Here is a 6,851-nt window from a genome sequence, read left to right as displayed (position 1 = left end):
ATATATATATATATATATATATATATATATTTTAATAACAAGTGTCCTTTGTGTATTCTGGGGCAGATAGTCTTGTCAGATACATTACATAGGTTTTCTTTTCACTTTCCTTTGAGGTACACTATTTTAAAATTTAGATGAAGTATAATTTGTCTGGTTTTACTTTGGCTGGTATGGCCTAATCCAAAGTGCAATTATTTACACCTGTTTTCTTATAAAAGTTTTATAGTTTTTGCTTTTACATTTAGGTATTTCATCCATTTTGAGTTAATTTTTACATATGGCGTGAGGTAATGCTTCAACTTAATTATTTCGCATGCAAATATCCAGTTGTCCCTGTACTATTTGTTGAAAAGACTATTTTTTTCCTCCATTGAATGGTCTTGGCATCCTTGTGGAAAATGAATTGACAATAAATGTTATGATTTATTTCTGGACTCTGATTTACATTCCATTGATCCATATGTCTACACTTATGCCAGTACTGTATTGTTTTGGTTACTGTACGTTTGTAGTAAGTTTGGAAATATGGGAGTTTTTTAATCTTGTTGCTTCTCAGGATTATTTTGACTATAATTGGTCCCTTGCATTTGCATAAAATTTTTTAGAATAAATGTATCTATTTTATCAGAAAGAATTTTAAAGATTTAGCTAATATTTTGATAAATATTGCTTTTAAAATATAGATGGATTTGGGATAGGTGCCAGGTAAAAATAGTAAGTCCTCCATTTATGTGCACAGTGTAACTTTTTCTTTCCTCAGGCCTTTAATTTCTTTCAGCAATGTTTCATAGTTTGTAGTTACACAAATCTTCCATATCTTGGGTTAAATTTATTTCTAATTATTTTATTCTTTTTCATGTTATCATAAGAGAAATTTTGTTCCTTCAATTTTTAGAGTTTCTATCACTGACATATAAAAACATAATTGGTTTTTTTACATGAATCTACAATCTTGCTGACTCTATTTATAATTTCTAGGAGTTTTTCAGTTGATTTTGGGGTATTTTCCATGCAGAAATAGGAACAGTTTCATTTATTCCTTTTAATCTGTATTCCTTCCTCTTTTCTTACCTTGTGCCACTGTGTAGACCCTCCAGCACTACCTGGAATGAGGGGTGAAAGTAGACATTTTGACTTGTTCCCAAAGTTAGGGAAAAAGCATTGACTCTTTTATTATTACATAAAAAGGCTAGCTGTAGGTTTTTTCATAGTTTTCCTTTTTCAGAAAGCTTCCTCAAGACAGTGGTGTGTAAAGTGATACCGAAAAGTGAAGAAAGAAATGACCTAAGTGGATGTGAGGTCCTGGCAGACATTGCACCTGACACATCGTTGCTCGTCCTAAGTCATATATATATATATATATATATTATACACACTCTAACACCCAAGCAACCACTCTGAAAATTTCATAGGAAGAAACACTCAAAAACATTATCAATAAATAAGATTGAATCCTGAAAAATGTTGAAGTGATTTTAAGGGAGTCAAGGAATCAAAACAAGACTATAATAAACAAACAGAAATAATAATTATTAAAATGATAAAAGGCTTGTTGCTAACTTAGCAATAATTACCCTGAATACAAATTGTCTAAAAACAACAATCAAAAGACAGATATTGGCAAAGTGAATTAAAAACTTAATCTAAGGAAATGCTATTTCTAACAAGCTCATTTAAATTTCAATGGCAAATCAAAAGCAAATGACAGAAACAATATTTCCTACAAACATTAGTAAAAAGTGAAAGTGAGTTATTAATATCTGATTGAGTATGTATAATTCTAGAGGTACAGGGAATTATAACATAGTGATTAGAGAACAGTCTAGTAGAAAGAGATAGCAAACCCAAATGTGCACACCAAACAACAAACTCTTAAATATGTTAGGAAAAAAGAGAGAGAACTGAAGGAAGACAGAAAAATCATCACTGACATATGAGCTTTTACCTAAATATCACAGTTTATACAAAAATTAACTCAAAAATATCTCTCAGTGAAATATAAAATGCAAAATAATAAAAATTTTTTGAAGTAAAATAAAACATATAAAAAGATCTTTGGGACCCAAGTGTAGGCAAAGAATTCTTAGATTTGTGCCCGACTCATAAAAGTAGTGATCAACACATCATTCTCATACAAAGCCAAATATTTTGCTTTGCTTGACTGTTCAGACCTTGCAGCACTACCTGGAATGAGTGGTGAAAGTAGACATTCTTGACTTGTTTCTTAAGTTAGGGTAAAAATATTTTGCTTTGTGAAGATGAAAAGACAAGATACAGATTGGAGAAAATGTTCTCAATGCACATATATGACTAAGCACTAGCATGTAGAATACAGAAAGTACTTTCAAAATGCAATAGTAATAAAGACTTCCCAATCTAGTTAGAAAATAGATAAAATACGTGAACATAAGAGAGAATATAGATGGCAAATAATTACATTAAAAGAAACCCAATATTATAGGGAAATACAAATTTAAACCACAAAGAGATATCATGACACACCAGAATGGCAAAACAAAACAAAACAAAACAACCAAAAAAAAAAACCAAAAAACAAAAAAAACAAAACAGGAGTGGTAATGCCAACACCATACACCGGAGAAGATATGCAAAAACTAGATCACTCTCATTACTTGTGGGAATGTAAAATTGTTCTGCCACTCTGGAAAGCCATTGTCAACATACAACAGTTGAACTCTCAGGCATTTATCCCAGGACATTGAAAATATATATGCATGTAAAAAGTTGCAATGAATGTACATAGCAGCTTTATTCATATTAATCAAAAGCTTGAAACACCTGGATGGCCTTCCGTGAGTGATTAGTTAAACTGAGGAACATCCGTCCAGTGAAATACTGCTTAGCAATAAAATGAACTATTCATGCAGATGACAGCTTATATGATTTTATGAGGCTTATGCTGCATGAAGAAAAGTCAATCCCAAAGGTTGCATGCAATATGATTCCATTTACATAATATGAGAATGATAAAATTACCAGCATAGGAAACAGAATTACTGGTCAACTGGGATTAGAGTCAGGGAATGGGAAGGGTGTGGGTGTAGTTACAACATAATTATACCAGGTTCCTCATGGTGATGGGACATACAGCTCAGGGTTGCTCTATTCTGCTTCCTTATGAGTTGGAAGAGAGGGTCTTCTCACCTGATTTGACTTTCCAGGTTATAGAGCAGAGAATTCAGCAGTTGACCGTTTTAATGGTACCTATGAACACCTGATCTCATGTTTGTGAACCTAATGCTAATAGCATCCATTATGATCATGAGGAACTTGAACATCAGAGCTATTTAAGTACTCTAAGTTCACATAACTGGCAAGAAAGTGGAATGGGGATTTGAATTCAGGATTTTCTGCTTTTGAGACATCCCTTTGGGGACAGGTAAGCTTCACTGGCCAGGAAGAAGGCAGGAAGAGGAGCTGGGGGAGATGGAAGACAATGGGAGCTGCCTCCATGGAGATGATGTGTGATCTACAAATCAAAGGAGCAGTGAGAAGTTGAAGAGACACATGTGATGTTTGATTGTAAGCCTTTCAGAAGGCTGATGTGAACCAGGCTGAAGGCTGGGGATTGTGGATGCAGAAATGAACAACCGAGTGGGTTCACAGGCTAATGGGTGAGGGCAACAGAAACTGACCCCTGCAGGGCAGCATGATTGACATTCCACCCAGAGGAGCCTCCTACAGAGACAGAGAACTCAGGGCAGGCTGCTTGGAGTAGGATAACCTAGAGCCCACTCTGAAGATAAAGTTAAAAGGACAATGAGGGGAACCAGAGGAAGCTAAGAGACTGAAAGTTAAATTTTCTTCTTAGGAAAAACAAAAAACAGAGAGAAGAGGCGGATGGGATGTATAGTTTCTGTGGTTTTCTGAAGTTTTCTTTCTGAGGTCTGTAGGATTCTGTCCGATAAAGTTTGTTTCCATCCACCCCACTGCCATCATCCATGTGCTGGGAACTTCATATCCAATGCAAACTATTGAGAGGAGGTACATTTAAAAGATCATTAAGTCAAGAGAGTTCTCCCCTTATGAATGGAGTAATATTTTTAATTGCAGAGGAGTGAGTTTATTAGTTATAAAAGTAAATTTGAACTTTTTAAAGTTATAAAGATATATTTGTTTCTCAGGCTTTCCTGTCCTTTATTTTCCACCATTGGCATGATGTAGCAAGAGGTCCCTTGACAGAGGGAAGCCTCATTTTATTACTATTTTTGGTATCAGAGATTGAATCCAGGAGCTACATCCCCAGTCTTTTAATTCTTTTTTTTTTTTTTTTTTTTNGTACACACAGACATAGACACATACACATACACAGAGGATGAGGGCAAATGAGACTTGCTCAAGTTGCTTATGGCCTCACTAAGTTGTTGAAGCTAACTTTGAACTTGCAATCCTTCTGCCTCAGCCTCCTGAGCCATTGGGATTACAGGCATGCACCACTGCACCCTGCCCCTTAATGTTTTTTTTTTTTTGTGTGTGTGTGTGTGTGTGTATGTCCCTTAACTTTTGAATTCCAACCTTCAGAACTGTAAGAAGAAAAATATCTCTTTTTAAGAATCAATTATTCAGTTATTTCAATATAGCAGCTCAAAAAGGACTAAGACACCCACCGTCCCTCTCCCAGTGCATGCTAAGGGCAGTATCCCTGGCCCCACCCCAGGTCTGAGCCCCCTCCAGCTCTCTTGTCTCAGACTCATCCTGCCCTCTTGCTTCCTTCCTCTCTTCCAGGGCATCAGAGCCCTCGCACAAGAACTTCCTGTGAGGTTAGCATTGACTGACTAGCAGGACCAGAGAAACCCAGCTGGAGATTTCTCTGTCTGATCTGTATGTAAGCAAGAGGAGAGTGGACAGATATTTTCTGGCAGAAGGAGAGTCAGGGTCTGCATGGAAGCCACACAAGCTTTAGGAAAGTATTTTTCTCTGTCACAAAAAGTCTGATAGCTGTTACTAGCTTTGGGCTCATCTAACCAAGATTAGTGACATTCTTGGCCCAGATGCAAGGCAAACCATGGCTGGTTGAGAAGCCATAAAAATTACCCTTTCCTGGCTTTGGGGATCAACTGGAAGCTCAGGGTCTTCACAACTTCCTTGAGGTGGGGGCTTCTGCATTATTAAGGAGTTGGGCAGGGCATCCCTGCTGTTACTTGGTAAGAACTGGCATCCTATGGAAATAAGGTTCTTTATTTTATTTTTTCTGTAAAGGCTTTTGTCACCATTGGAGGTGAGTTCTGTACAGGGTAGAAGGTGCTGGGAAGGAGAGGAAATGCTGCCTCTGTAAGGGTTTGGAAGCAGGATATAAAGACAGACAGTAAGACCTAGGTGATAGTAGGAGGGAGCATGCCCTTGGGGAGTGGGGTGGTGCTCTCCTGCCTCAGTTGCCATCAAGATGATGGACCCCCCTGGGTATCATCAGGGTAATATAGGGTCCAGATGGGGGAGGCAAGGCATGGCTACCCACAAGGGCTGTTTATTTTCTTAGCTGCCCACTGGTATCTCTGCTAGGCTGGGGCTTGGCCAAGATAAAAGCTCAGATACTTCTAGGATGTCTTTTGTTCTTTCTTTAATTTCCAGGGTGGTGAAGACAGCAGGCCTAGGATTAATTAGGAGAAAACCAGTGATTGGAAAGTGACAGATGCTCTGGTAGCTGTGTATCTGTGTAGGAAGCTTGGAGTCCCTCGCCAGTGAGTGCCTGGAAGGTGGAGAGAGTAGGCTCTCCCTAGGAGAGATGTGCACAGAGCAGTCTTACAGACAGGACTGAGATCCCCTTTCTCCTTACTGATCACAGACGGAGGAATCTGCCAAATCAGAGACCAGCCTCAGTTACTCGCTTTCGTTTTCCACGCCTGTGCCCCGCAGAGCTTCCTGTAGTGGCGGTCCTGTCTACTCCTCTGCAGGCCACCGTTCAGGGCATCCCAGTGGTTTGCTGAAGATGGCCATGGTGTATTTCATGAAGCCGGGATATGTAATTCTATTTCGAATTTTAAAAATAAATAGAAATCATAGAAGTAGAGAGTGGATCAGTAGCTACCAGGGGCTGTGGTGCAGTGAAGGGGTGGATTTTACTGAGACAAGAGAGAGAAACTCAAGGGGCCTAGTGCATAACTCAGTGATGATCAGTAACAAAATCATGTACTGTATTCAGGAAAGTTACTAAGGAGTAGATTTTTCATGTTCTCTTCACAAATATATAACTATGTGAAGCTATATATACATATGTATATATGTACACACATATATGTGTATATTTGTGTGTGTGTGTGTATATATATATATATATATATATATATATATGAGCTTGATTTAGTTATTTCACAGTGTATGCATGTTTCAAAACATCATGTTATATGCAACAAATATGAATTTTGGCAATATAAAAAATTAGAATAAATAGATAGATAAATGAGACTATTTCCCTAACAACCTAAGGAATTCTTTCTATCTCAACAAGTAAATCCTGTTTAACTTAAAAAATGGAAAATAATAAAGAATCACAGATGAAGAAGACTCCCCTCCTAGCAACACTCTGGAGGACATCTTCTTACCTGTCAGCCTTGGTGTAGAATGGTCTCTACAACAGTTATTGTAGATTCCAATTTGCACTTAGTAGAAAAGTAAAGTCATACCCAGAAAATAAGATGTACTAGGAGCCTAATGATATCTTCCCAAAAGCACTACCAGGCAAACACTGCTCAGTGGAGAGCAAGAGGCTTCCTGGGAAAGGACTTCATAGGAAAATAATCCATATGGCTAACATTTTAGAAGCATTTTCTTATTGCCAAGCATTGTCCAAGTTGCTTTATAGAACTGACTGAATCATACTAGATGATAGG

This window comes from Marmota marmota, unplaced genomic scaffold (assembly GCF_001458135.2).
Source record: "Marmota marmota marmota unplaced genomic scaffold, marMar, whole genome shotgun sequence".
NCBI classification, from domain to species: domain Eukaryota; kingdom Metazoa; phylum Chordata; class Mammalia; order Rodentia; family Sciuridae; genus Marmota; species Marmota marmota.
This window is presented reverse-complemented; position numbering follows the sequence as displayed.